Source organism: Triticum urartu, chromosome 4A (genome assembly GCF_056163025.1).
Source record: "Triticum urartu cultivar PI428250 chromosome 4A, HENAU_Tu73, whole genome shotgun sequence".
Taxonomy (NCBI): domain Eukaryota; kingdom Viridiplantae; phylum Streptophyta; class Magnoliopsida; order Poales; family Poaceae; genus Triticum; species Triticum urartu.
This window is the reverse complement of record NC_141876.1, coordinates 413,391,177-413,405,613: the sequence shown is the minus strand read 5'-3', so window position 1 is coordinate 413,405,613 and position 14,437 is coordinate 413,391,177.

The window sequence follows — 14,437 nt, the reverse complement described above, 5'->3', positions numbered from 1 at the left end:
CCGTCATGATGAGGCGAGAGCTGGTCGCTGTTCGAGAGGTTTTTTAGAGTCCCTAAAGACTTATGCCGCTTAGGGCGAGGAGCCGGCTCTGTCCGGCCAAGGCGTGGATAGCGCCCCGAACTCGGTCTTCCGAATACTAGGGGCTTCGCCAAAATTTAAAATTATAGAATTCTATGGCTAAGTGAGAGTGTTCACGCATTATAGTCCGATTGCCTCATTCGTCGGGCCGAGCGCCTCCCTCGAAGGACCCAAATATGGGAAAAAGAGCGCCCAGGTTTATCCCCGAACACCCCAGCACTAGCGGCAAGGGGGCAGAAGCCAACGACTCGCCATCTCTCAGTATTGATAAATATTCGCACAAAAGGTAATATTTTAAATTCAAACAGCATTGCTTAAGCGCATATGAACAAGTTTTCAGCGCACAGAACAAAACGAGCGAGTTTTACTCAAAAATTACATCCATAGAACATTCCTCCGCCACAAGGCGGGCACCCTTCAGAACATCCTTATAATAATTTTCGGGCTTACGATGCTCTTTCCCCGGCGGTGGCCCGTCCTTCACAAGCTTCTCAGCATCCAGTTTGCCCCAGTGCACCTTCGCATGGGCAAGGGCCCTACGGGCACCTTCAATGCAGCCGGAGCACTTGATGACTTCGAGCCTTGGACAGGCCTCCACCAGCCGCCGCACCAGCCCGAAACAGCTCCCAGGCTGAGCCTCTCCAGGCCAGAGCCGAACTATGAGGCCCTTCATGGCCTGTTTGGCCGCCTTGTGGAGATCGACCAGTTGCTTCAACTGGTCGCTCAGGGGCACGGGGTGTCCGGCCTCAGTGTACTGAGACCAGAACACCTTCTCCGTCGAGCTGCCCTCCTCGGCTCGATAGAATGCGGCGGCATCAGATACACTCCGGGGAAGGTCTGCGAACACGCCTGGAGAACTCTGGATTCGGGTAAGTAACAAGTAACTCACGCTTATGTGTTTACTTTGCATAAAGAATGCCTTACCCGCCGCTATCTTCTCCACCTCATCCAACTCCTGGAGGGTCTTCTGGGATTCGGCCTTGGCAGACTTGGCACTTTCAGCAGCCGCCGCGAGCTCGGACGCTCGCGTCCTTGAGTCACGCTCCAAACTCTCATGTTTTTCCATGAGAGCCTGGAGCTCTTGCCGCACCTTGCCAACCTCGGCCTCATACTTTTCTCGCTCAACGCGCTCCGCGACCGACCTATTCTCGGCCTCGAGCAGCGCTTGCTTCAGGGTTGCCACCTCAGACGTGGCCCCTATAATAGCCACGATAATCCTGTCATTTTTGCAATTGCACCTTTTTATATATACATATATTTAATTTAAACAAGGTATTTCTTACCTTCATTGTCCTCGAGCTGCTTCTTGGCATGTCCGAGCTCTTGCTCGGACCGCTCGAGGTTCTGCTTTAGCACATCCACTTCCGCAGTCAGTGCAGCGGACGCCAGCAGGGAAGCCTGCACACGCATATTGACTCTTTTTAGTCTCCTGCGATTTTTATTTGATCCTCTATTCGGCTTTTCTTTCTGAACGCCAAACAGAGCATCAGGGGCTACTGTCTATGCGGTAATGTTATTTACACATTCTTTACTTACCTCAAAGCCTGTTAAAAGGCTTGTACAAGCTTCAGTCAGTCCGCTCTTGGTGGACTGAACCTTCTGGATCACCGCACTCATAATAGTGCGCTGCCCCTCGTCGATGGAGGCGCCTTGGAGCGCCTCCAACATATTGTCCGGCTCCTCCGGTTGGACGGTGGTCGTCGCCGCGGTGGGTTTGCTCCTCTTGGAAGGAGGTTCCCCGCTTGACTCTGGAACCTTTGAAGGTTCCGGAGCGGTGTCCGGCCTAGGGCCGGACTTGGAGCCCTGGGGGGTTTCGTCCCCTTTACTCCTGGAGTCCGGGAGGTCGCCTTGCGGCGCCTCCAGGACCACCTCCTCCCGGATGGGACCCTGTTGGGACAACACTTCGGTGTCGTCCGTAGGGTGGGGGGAGGAAGCCGTCGGCAGCGAGTTCACGTCCGACGAGTCCAGTGAGCCGCTCGACGGCGCGTTGAGCCGGTCTTTGGGTGGGCTGCATAAACATATTCGACATAAGGGAAAGCTGTGCAATAAACGAATACTATGAAATCACTCCGGTGTCCGGATACTTACGATTTTGCCAGGGGCTTGGCCCTGGGCGGCCACTCCTCTTCATCATCGTCGGCGTTGGTGGAGTAGTCCGGAGGAGGGATTCTCCCCTTCTTGGACCATTCGGCCTCCCCAGTTGGGGCGGTCTTCCTTTTCTTCCCTTCCCCCGCTGGAGGGGGAGGGGTCTCTTCTTCCTTCTCCTCATCTTCATGGGAGGAGTGCGTCTTGGATTCGTCGGATGATGAATCCGACACCTCCGGGCGCCGGGCACTCTTTCGAGTCCCCGTGGCCTTCTTCTTGGCCTTCTTCTCCGGCACCACATAGGGTGCCGAAACCAGCAGCTTCGCCAATTGAGCGTCCGCTGGGCCTTCGGGCAAAGGAACCGGACAGTTGATCTATCCGGACATCACCTGCCAGTCCTGTCAAAGGAAAGGGAGCTTAGATCCCGCATGGAGTCAAACTATGAAACACTGATACCCTGTAAAAAAGGAAAAAGACAGCTTACCGCAAGAGCGTGACGCTGTGCACTGAATCCGCGATCCTCAGTAGCGGATGCGGGAGCCACGACGCCCTTGAAGAGCACCTTCCAGGCATCTTCGTACGTCGTGTCGAAGAGCCTGCTCAGAGTTTGGTGCTGCGCCGGGTCGAACTCCCACAGGTTGAAAGCCCGTTGTTGACACAGGAGGATCAAGCGGATGAGCATAACCTGGACTACGTTGACAAGTTTAAGCTTCCTGTCCACCAGGGTTTTGATGCATGTTTGGAGTCCGGTCAGCTCTCCTTTTTTACCCCACGATAGGCCCGTCTCTTTCCAGGACGTGAGCCGCGTTGGGGGGCCGGACCGGAACTCGGGGGCTGCGACCCACTTAGGGTCGCGCGGCTCGGTGATGTAGAACCACCCCGATTGCCACCCCTTCAGGGTCTCCACAAAGGAGCCCTCGAGCCATAGGACGTTGGCCATCTTGCCAACCATGGCCCCGCCACACTCCGCCTGGCTGCCGCGCACCACCTTCGGCTTGACATTGAAAGTCTTAAGCCATAGGCCGAAATGGGGGCGGATGCGGAGGAAAGCTTCGCACACGACAATGAACATCGAGATGTTGAGGACAGAATTCGGGGCCAGATCATGGAAATCCAGGCCGTAGTAGAACATGAGCCCCCGGACAAATGGATGAAGAGGGAAGCCCAGTCCGCGGAGGAAATGGGGGAGGAATACCACCCTCTCATGGGGCCTGGGAGTGGGGATGAGCTGCCCCGTTTCGGGAAGCCGGTGCGCGATGTCGCTAGCCAGATATCCAGCCTTCCTCAGCTTTTTGATGTGTCCCTCCGTGACGGAGGAGACCATCCACTTGCCTCCTGCTCCGGACATGTCTGGAGAAGGTTGAGGTGAGGAGTGCGGACTTGGGCGCTGGAGCTCGAATGCGCAAGAATGGATAGGCGAAGGAGGAAGAGGGCGTAGGTGAAAAGGTGGATCCTTATCCCCTTATATGGGTGGATGCAACTACATGTCCCCACCAGCCTGGTAAAACTCGCTTATCTCCCAAGCGCCGTAATCAAAGGCGCGGTTGGGTTACCCACGCCCGTATTGATGAGAATCCCGGAATAAGGGGACACGATCTCTGCTTTAACAAGACGTGCCAAGGAAACCGCCTCGCATAACACGCTGAGATGGGACAGTAAAACAGTTTGAATAAAAGCTTGGCCGTGGTGTGATGTCACACTACGGAGTGCGTCAGCAGATTAGATTTGTGTAAATATTATTCTCTCTATGGCAATATGTGGAAACTTATTTTGCAGAGCCGGACACTACTTTTGTGTTCAAAATCTTCTATGAAGTACTTGGAGGAGGAACCCGCCTTGCAATGCCGAAGACAATTTGCGCGCCAGACTCGTCGTCATTGAAGCCTGGTTCAGGGGCTACTGAGGGAGTCCTAGATTAGGGGGTGTCCGGATGGCCAGACTATACCTTCAGCCGGACTCCAGGACTATGAAGATACAAGATTGAAGACTTCGTCCCGTGTCCGGAAGGGACTTTCCTTGGCGTGGAAGGCAAGCTTGGCGATATGGATATTCAGATCTCCTACCATTGTAACCGACTCTATGTAACCCTAACCCTACCCGGAGTCTATATAAACCGGAGGGTTTTAGTCCGTAGGACAACATACACATCAACAATCATACCATAGGCTAGCTTCTAGGGTTTAGCCTCTATGATCTCGTGGTAGATCAACTCTTGTAATACCCATACCATCAATATTAATCAAGCAGGACGTAGGGTTTTACCTCCATCGAGAGGGCCTGAACCTGGGTAAAACTTTGTGTCCCCTGCCTCCTGTTACCATCCGGCCTAGACGCACAGTTCGGGACCCTCTACCCGAGATCCGCCGGTTTTGACACCGACATGTGGCTTCAGGAAACACTTGACGTGCGACCGAGCTTTGTTGCACTTCCCCTTCTGGAATGCTCGACATGGTGACATGGGGCCTAGGGCCTTTGCGAAGCCTGCGATATGCGGGCGACACCTTTGGTGAGGGGGTGGTCTGTACCATGTAGTTGTCGTCGTCAAGCACTGGAGTGGTAACTTGAGGAGTTGGTGTTCTTGGTGTCTCGTCATGTACTGGGGTGTCTTGCTGAGGGCGCTCGGCCCATGAGTCATCCTGAGCAATTGGTGTCAAAGGACGACCAATGCTGATAAGTTCACTGTTCGTAAGAACAGGCGATGATACCGACTGGGGCTGGAGCTGAGGAAGGACTACATAATCAACATTGTCTTCACGACCAATGTCTTCAGCTGCTTTGGAGTCAGCAGCTGGAACTTCTTCACTTGCATGAGCCCATGTGGAAGCAGGCTCATGGATCACAAGACGACGCTCTTGGTTGGTCAAGGCAGGAGGAGCAACAGAGCTGGGTTCAACATTGAGGGGTTCTTGGGTTGTAGCACACTCTTTCTTTGAAGACTTTGAAGCCTTGTCTTCAATTTCTTATTGGAGGGAGCATCATCAGATGTATCTTTGTGATTCTGCTTCCTGGCTACGTCTTCTGCTGCCCCTTGTTTTCTTCAGCTCTGAAGCTGCTGAGGTGACCTTAGGCTTCGAGCCTGTCATACTGGCAGGGAAGACAATGCGAGGTTCTTCCTGCCTGGGTGCTTTAGTTTGGGCTTTAGCAGACTTCTTCTTTGGCTTGGCAACCATTATGGGGTCGATGCTAGGATACCCAAGAGCCTTTCGCTTCTCAACTTCATTGTGGGCTTGAACACACTTCTGAGCATAATACTTCATGCGCTCACGAGAGCCTTTGGCTTCTTCCCTCTTCTTGTGAAACTCGGCCTTGAGGTCATGCAGCATCTTCTTGAAGATCTGCACATCAGCCACACTGAGCTTGGCCATATTCTTCTTGAAATGAGCCTTCTCATAATCAATCTTGTTTTTGAGTTCGACGATTTTCCGAGCCATGGCCAATTCATTGGCAATAGCTTCATGGAACGTGACACTTATGTCCACCGGCAGCTATAGGTCATCAATGTTGATGCTCTGGTCGTCAAACCATTCATCGATGAAGTTGTTCAAAATGTCAACATCAAAGAGGGGCAGATCATTGAAGATCTCCACCTCTTGCTTGCTCTTGATCAGCATCTCAAGTGCGTCATCACCAAGATCTCCATCACTTGACAGATCAATGGTGTCTTCCTCGTTGCGCAAAACGGCAGCATGAGTCAGTTCATGCCCATAAATTTTATTGGGCTTCTTGGTCTTCTTGGTCTTCTCAGTCTTCTTGGAGACACGAGACAAATCTTCAGACTGCACAATGGGTTCAGGAGGTGCAGTGGTCAACGGCTTCACAGTCGAAGCTTTTGGTGTGGCAGAGGACTTCAAAGCTTTTGACCTCTTTTTCTTTTGCTTCGGTGGAGCAGGTGCATCTTCAGAGTATGCGTCATCAGTTGATTACTCCACAATGGCCCTCTGAGCAGCAATGTGGGAGAGAAGCCCATCGAAGCTAGTGAAGGGGCCGATGACATTCGGATTGGCATCACGAGTGCCATCTTGTCTTGGAGCAGATGGACCAGAGGTTTGCGCTCTCGCTTAGTATAGCGCCACCGTATATATACGGTGGCGCTATACTAAGCGAGAGCGCAAACCTCTAATTCTACGCGTTGGTCACCCCATGCACTCCCACCTATCTTTAATCACCTGTGGGTACGTAAAAAAGAATAGCAAATATAGTAATGGATTTAATTTCATTACCACTCCCATGCACTCAACCTCCGTCCCGTGGCTCTGCTCTAATCATGTGAGGGTAAAACCATATAGGAAATATAGTAAATGATTTAATTTTTGTTACCACTCCCACGCTCACACTCATCTCGTGACTCTCATTCCCTGATCATGTGAGGGTAAAAAAATTTAAAATATAGTAATTGTTTTACTATCCATTACCATTGCCCTGCAGGCCACCTCCATCACGTGGCTTAGTTCACTAATCATGGGAGGGTAAAAAGGAATAGCAAATGTAATAACGTATTCATGTTCCATTACCACTTCATTACTAGCTTCCTCTTTTTTTTGAGGGATCATTACTAGCTTCCTCTTGGTTACCATCGAGGGGGCATGCGAACTAGACCCATTACCATGTTATGTTAGCCCATTACGACCACGCCAAGTACTGGCTGGATTGATTAGGCAAACCGGTTTACTTGGGGCGGGGCATGCTTGAATGATGGACCAGCGCGTATAATAAGGAGTTTACGCTCAGGCTCACTTTAGCGGTCCTATATATAACATGATCAAACGGAGGGATTGAAAAAATATGACTGTATGTGTCATGGACAAAAAAAACAAATAGTTCAATATATATTTATGTCGCAGTGAGCTGAAATGTTTATTATTTTTGCCGATGACACACATATATGCATATTTTGACAATCCCTCCGTTGGATCATCTTATATATATATAAGACCAACTCAATATTGCGAAGATAAGCCATGAATTCAAATCAATGTTAAAGACAACAAATGCGAAGACTATGCAATTATGATGCCAAATGAAACACCTCAAAAAGATATTGGTGGTGGCGCTACCCACTGTATAGGAAGTATTAGACCCAGACACGACGCACAATTATTGTGGCGCTCCAAAGTCAAATTCTGCGTTAATGTATTCACACTTAGAGTGTATGTCTTCATTGATTGAAGATATACGTTACTTCGTGTGTTGCCCATCTAAGTCATCAACATGCATAAGCGTTAGGATGTGTGTCCAATTACAGGACATTTGAGGATTCTAAGATATTTAGCTCACACCGCAACTTGCAAAACCTTTTCTCATCCAAGGGCTTTGTGAAGATATCTGCCAATTGCTCTTCAGTGTTGACGTGAATGATATCAATATCTTCCTTCATGACATGATCCCTGATAAAGTGATGACGGATTTGAATGTGCTTTATCTTCGAGTGCTGAACTGGGTTGTTGGCAATCTTGATGGCGCTTTCATTATCGCGGTAGAGTGGCACTTTCTTCTGGTGGATGCCATAGTCCTTGAGAGTTAGCTTCATCCATAGAAGCCGAGCACAGCAAGATCCAGCAGCAATGTATTCAGATTCAGCAGTGGAGAGGGATACATAGTTCTGCTTCTTTGAAGACCAACAGATAAGGGATCGTCCAAGAAAGTGACATGTGCCTGATGTGGACCTGCGATCAATCTTGTCACCAGCATAATCAGCATCTGAGAATCCAACTAGATCAAACTCTGAGCCCTTTGTATACCATAATCCTAGTGTTGTGGTGTAAGCCAAATATCAAAGAATTCACTTCACAGCTAAGTGACGCGATTCCTTTGGTGCCGCTTGGAATTGGGCACACATGCAAACGCTAAGCATTATATCTGGCCTAGATGCACATAAATAGAGTAAAGAACCAATCATGGAGCGGTATACCTTTTGATTGAACTCTTTACCATTGTTGTCGGGGCCCAGATGACTTTTGGTTGGCATTGGCATCGTGTATCATTTGCATCCTTGCATTCCAAACTTCTTCAGGCAATCTTTGAGGTATTTTTCTTATGATATGAAGATGTCGTTGCTTTGCTGATGGATTTGAAGACCGAGGAAGAATTTCAGCTCACCCATCATGGACATTTGATATTTCTCTTGCTTCATATGTCCAAACTCATCACTGTATTTCTTGTCAGTGCAGCCGAAGATAATGTCATCCACATAGATTTGGCACACAAACAATTCACCATCATATGTCTTCGTGAAGAGTGTGGGATCCAGGGAACCAGGTTTGAATCCTTTGCTCTTTAGGAAGTCTTTGAGTGTGTCATACCAAGTGCGAGGGGCTTGTTTGAGGCCATACAGTGCCTTGTTGAGCTTGTATACCATGTCAGGATGCTTTGGGTCTTCAAAACCAGGTGGTTGTGCAACATATACTTCTTATTCAATATTGCCATTGAGAAAGGCACTCTTTACATCCATTTGATACAGAAGGATGTTGTGATTGTTGGCATAGGCTAGCAGTATGCGAATGGCTTCAAGCCTAGCCACCGGAGCAAATGATTCATCAAAGTCAATCCCTTCTACTTGAGTGTAACCTTGAGCAACTAGACGAGCCTTGTTTCTGACGACTTGACCATGCTCATCTTGTTTGTTGCGATAGATCCATTTGGTGCCTATGATGTTGTGCTTGCGAGGATCAGGACGCTTTACTAGTTCCCAAACATTGTTCAGCTCGAACTGTTGAAGCTCTTATTGCATAGCTTGAATCCATTCAGGTTCCATGAAGGCTTCAACAACTTTCTTGGGTTCAGATATAGAGACAAATGCAAAGTGCCCACAGAAATTTGCTACCTGTGTTGCTCTTGAACGAGTGAGTGGACCAGGTGCATTGATGCTATCGATTATCTTCTCAATATGTACTTCATTTGCAACATGAGGATGAACTAGACGAAGATTTTGCTATTGCTGGTCATTGTCTTCATCTTCAGCATTAACTTCAGGCTGAACAGTGTCTTAGGGTTGATTAGGTGCGGAAATGATGATTTCTTCTTCAGCCTGTGCCTCTGAAGATATGATCTCTCCAGTACCCATAAGCTTGATAGATTCACTTGGTGAGACCTCATCTAGCACATTTGGCAGGTGCTCTCTTTGTGAGTCGTTAGTCTCATCGAACCACACATCCACAGTTTCAACCACTTTATAGTGAAAGAGGTTGAAGACTCTGTAGGAGTGCGAATCCTTTCCGTAGCCAAGCATAAAACCTTCGTGTGCTTTCGGTGCAAATTTTGAAGTGTGATGTGGATCCTTCATCCAGCACCTAGCAGAAAATACTCTGAAGTAACTGACGTTTGGCTTCTTACCAGATAGTAGCTCATATGATGTCTTCTTTAGAAACTTGTGAAGATAAACACGGTTGATGACGTGGCATGCAGTATCAATGGCTTCAGGCCAGAACTTTCTTGGAGTCTTGTACTCATCAAGCATCATCCGTGCCATCTCAATGAGGGTTCTGTTCTTGCGCTCGACGATGCCATTCTGCTGAGGTGTGTATGGAGCTGAGAACTCATAAGTGATGCCCAATGTATCAAGATAAGTGTCGAGGCCGGTGTTGTTGAATTCTGTGCCGTTGTCACTTCTGATGTGCTTGATCATGATGCCATAGTTTGTCATGGCATGATTGGCGAATCGTCTGAAGACATCCTGCACTTCATTCTTATATAGGATTATGTGCACCCATGTATATCTTGAGTAATCATCAACAATGACGAAGCCATAGAGCCAAGCAGTGGTAGTAAGTGTAGAGTAGTGAGTAGGTCCAAATAAGTCCATGTGAAGTAGCTCGAAGGGACGAGATGTCGTCATGATTGTCTTCGAGGGATGCTTGGCCCTAGTCATCTTTCCAGCTTCGTAGGCACCACATAGATGATCCTTCTTGAACTTGACGCCCTCGATGCCTACAACATGCTTCTTCTTCGCGAGAGTGTACAAGTTCCTCATGCCGACATGCGCTAGCCTCCGATGCCAGAGCCAACACTCTGAAGCTTTTGCTAGAAGACATACGACTAACTGTGGTCCTGCTGAGAAATCTACCATATACCGATCGTCTTTTCGATACCCTTCAAAGACTAGAGATTTGTCAGATTCCATAAGCACAAGGAAACGATATTTTCCAAATATCACAATCATGTTCAGATCACAAAGCATTGAGACAGACATTAAGTTGAAACCAAGGGATTCAACAAGCATCACTTTATCCATGTGCTGATCCCTTGAGATTGCAACTCTACCTAGACCCAATACCTTGCTTTTACCAGTGTCAGCAAATGTGGTGTGACTCTTGTCAGATGGACATAGGGTTGAATCCATAAGAAGACTTCGATCACCAGTCATGTGGTTTGTGCATCCACTATCCATGATCCACTCAGAAGCCTTTGGTGTCGTACCCTACAGTGCAGTTGGGGGATAGGCTTCACCAAGAGAAGTGTGAAGCATAAACATTTGGCGAACAAGCATATTATGAAAGTTCAGATCCTGGTTAGAATAAATAGGATGTTTGTTAAGGAATCCTGGGACGAAATACATAGTAAGACCATTTTGGCATTTTATCTTGCGTCCCACAAGATGTTTTACGTCCCCAGCATAAGCATCAAAAGCTTTTCATTTTTGGCTGGAGACCATTCCGTGCAAAATAGAGTTAATTCTTCTTAACCACCCACATCTTAAGGGGTGGCTTAGAAGTGATGAGTCTAAGTGCGACATCTGAGAATTTAGGCTTTGGAGCCCTAGCAAATAGCCTTGCAGGAGGTGAATAATACTCATAATAATAAGCAGAATAGTTCTTGGTCTTATGAACATAGCGGTTTGATGAAACACGCTCATATTCATACGTCTGAGTATGGTTTCCCTGCAAAACATTGGCGTTAGGGTGACTTTGGTGAGTCCTCTATTTGTATGAACCCTTTGGACCATATGAAGCCTTTGGTCTGGGGTTTGTCTTCTTCCCAGGTGAGGTCATGATGACATTCACAGGAAGCTTCTCAAGACAACTCTTGGGCACCCAGATCTTTTTCAAAGGTGGTCCGTTCCTGCAGTTAGTACCAATATACCTGGCAAACACTTCACCATTCTGATTCTTAAACAACTTATAGTTTGCAGCAAAGGATTCATCAATGATAATCGGGTTAGCACAAGTGAAGCCAGATAAAGTGGACGGATCTATTGAAGGTCCCTTTGCAATAACCCATGTGGTTTTGGGGTACTACCCAGGCTTCCAGTAAGAACCATCAACATTCATTTTCCTCTCGAACCCAACACCCTCTTTCCTAGGGTTTCGGTTCAGATTCTGTTTCTTGACGACATCACATAGTGTCTGATGTCCTTTGAGACTCTTGTACATCCCTGTTTCAAGCAATGTCTTCAACCTAGCATTCTCATCAGCAATAGTAGTGGTATCCTCAGAAGAGGGGTTAGTTTCCACATCAAGAGTTGAAGACATAGCAACAGTAGCAGCAGTAGAACATTCAGCAATAGAGACAACATTATCACGCTCAAGACATTTTAAACATGGTGGCTCAAAGTCTTCCTGAGCGGAACTGATCTGTTGAGCGCGGAGTGACTCGTTCTCCTTTTGAAGATCTTCATGAGCCGATCTCAAGTTCTCAAGTTCTTGCTTCCTTTGAAGATAATCATAGGAGAGATTTTCAAGAGTAGTTGAGAGCGTTTCATGACGACTTTCATGTTCCTCGTACTTAACATGAAGATTTTTAATGTCTTGAATTAACGACCGAGTTTGAGTCATTTCCTCGTCCAACAGGTCATCACTTTTGTCTAGCAACTTTTGAATGTGTTCCATAGCATTTTGTTGTTCTGTTTTAATTTCAGCAAGTGTTTTGTAGCTAGGTTTAGATTCACGTTCAGAGTCATCTTCACTTGATGTTTGAAAGTAAGCATCGCGTGAATTTACCTTGGCACCACGTGCCATGAAGCAGTAGGTGGGAGCAGAGTCATCCTCATCATCAGCATCGGCGTTGCTGACGAGGCCATTGTCTTCATTGTTGAAGATGGACTTGGCAACATAGGATGAAGCTAGGCTTGCCACGCCTGAATCGGACTCCTCCTCAGACTCCACCTCCACCTCCTCAGAAGCAGACTCCTCCTCTGAATTCATCTCCTTGCCAACAAACGCACGAGCCTTGCTTGATGAGCTCTTCTTGTATGATGAAGACTTGGATGAAGATTTTGATGAAGACTTTGAGGATTTCTTCTTCTTGTTGTCATCAGAATCATATTCTTTGCTCTTCTTCTTCTTCTTGGTCTCATTGTCCCATTGAGGACACTCATAGATGTAGTGACCAGGTTTCTTGCATTTGTGGCATGTTCTTTTCTTGTAGTCACGAGAGGAAGCTTCATCATTTCTTGAGCTGGATCTTGAAGACTTTCTGAAGCCTTTCTTCTTGGAGAACTTTTGGAACTTCTTCATGAGCATAGCTAGCTCCCTTCCAATGTCTTCAGGATCACCAGAACTGTAATCAAATTCTTCTTCAGATGAGGAAACAACCTTTGCCTTCAAAGCACGAGTTCGGCCATAGTTGGGACCATAAATATCTCTTTTCTCAGATAACTGGAACTCATGAGTGTTGAGCCTCTCAAGTATGTCAGACGGATCGAGTTCTTGAAGTTAGGACGTTCTTGAATCATTAGGGCTAGGGTGTCAAATGAGTTGTCAAGTGATCTCAGAAGCTTCTTGATGATTTCATGCTTGGTGATCTCAGTGGCGCCAAGTGCGCGAAGCTCATTTGTGATATTAGTGAGGCGATCAAAGGTGAGCTGGATATTCTCATTGTCGTTTCTCTTGAAGCGGTTGCGAAGAACATCAATCCTTGAGTCTCTCTGAGTTGAGACACCTTTGTTGACCTTGGAGAGCCAGTCCTAGACTAGCTTCGCAGTTTCCAGTGCACTCACATGGCCGTACTGTCCTTTGGTCAGGTGACCACAAATGATGTTCTTGGCGGTCGAGTCCAGTTGAATGAACCTCTTGACATCAGCAACGGTGACACCTTCACCGACCTTGGGAACGCTGTTCTTGACGACATACCAGAGGTCGATGTCAATGGCTTCAAGATGCATACGCATCTTATTCTTCCAGTAGGGGTAATCAGTGCCATCGAAGACAGGGCACGCAACGGAGACCTTGATTATACCTGCAGTCGACATAGCTAAAACTCCAGGTGGTTAAACCGAATCACACAGAACAAGGGAGCACCTTGCTCTGATACCAATTGAAAGTGATAGTTATCGACTAGAGGGGGGTGAATAGGCTATTTTTATGAAAGTCTTAAAAAACATGAGGTATTTGAGGACAAACAATAGAAATGAACCTATTGATATGTAGCGGAAGGTAGACTACAGTAGAAAAGCCATAGTCAAGATTGCAATGAAGTTAAAGCACGAAGACTATGAGCAACTAGGTAGTAAGGATCGGGATGGAAGACAATATGAATCCAAACAGCAAACAGTCTTCACTCAGTGAAGTCAATCAGACCATACAAGCAAACAATGACTTCATGAAGACAAACTGTAAAATAAAGGAAAGTGAAGGATAGAACCAGTTGCTTGGTGAAGACGCGGATTTGGTAGACCAGTTCCAGTTGCTGTGACAACTGTATGTCTGGTTAGGAAGGCTGAGATTCAACTCAGAAGACCGTATCTTCACCTTATTCCCATTGAGCTAAGGACACCCAGTCCTCGCCCAATCACTCTGGTAAGCCTTCAAGGTAGACTTCCAAACCTTCACAGACTTTGTTCACCGACAATCCACAATGACTATTGGATGCTCAGAACGCGACGCCTAACCGGCTGGAGGATTCACAGTCCTCAAGTGTAACAAGTCTTTAGGTCACGCAGACAGAAAGACTTAGTGATGCCTAACACTCTTTGGTCTGGGTGTTTAGGGCTTTGTCCTCGCAAGGATATCTCTCTCAAATGCTTCAGAGGTGGGTTGCTCTCCAACGACGAAAGCCGTGCACTAACTCTGAGCAGCCACCAATTTATGGTGTAGGGGGTGGGCTATTTATAGCCAGGAGGCAACCGGACCTGATTTGTCCGAAATGACCCTGGGTCACTAAGGAACTGACACATGTCCAACGGTCAGATTTCAAACACACGCGGCAGCTTGACTTGGGCTACAAGTAAAGCTGACTCATCCAGCTCTGGATAAGATTTTCTCTCATTGTCTTCGCTCGAAGACATAGGATTTGATTGAGCATCACATCAGTCACTCTGACTTTGTTCACTTAGACCCCACTT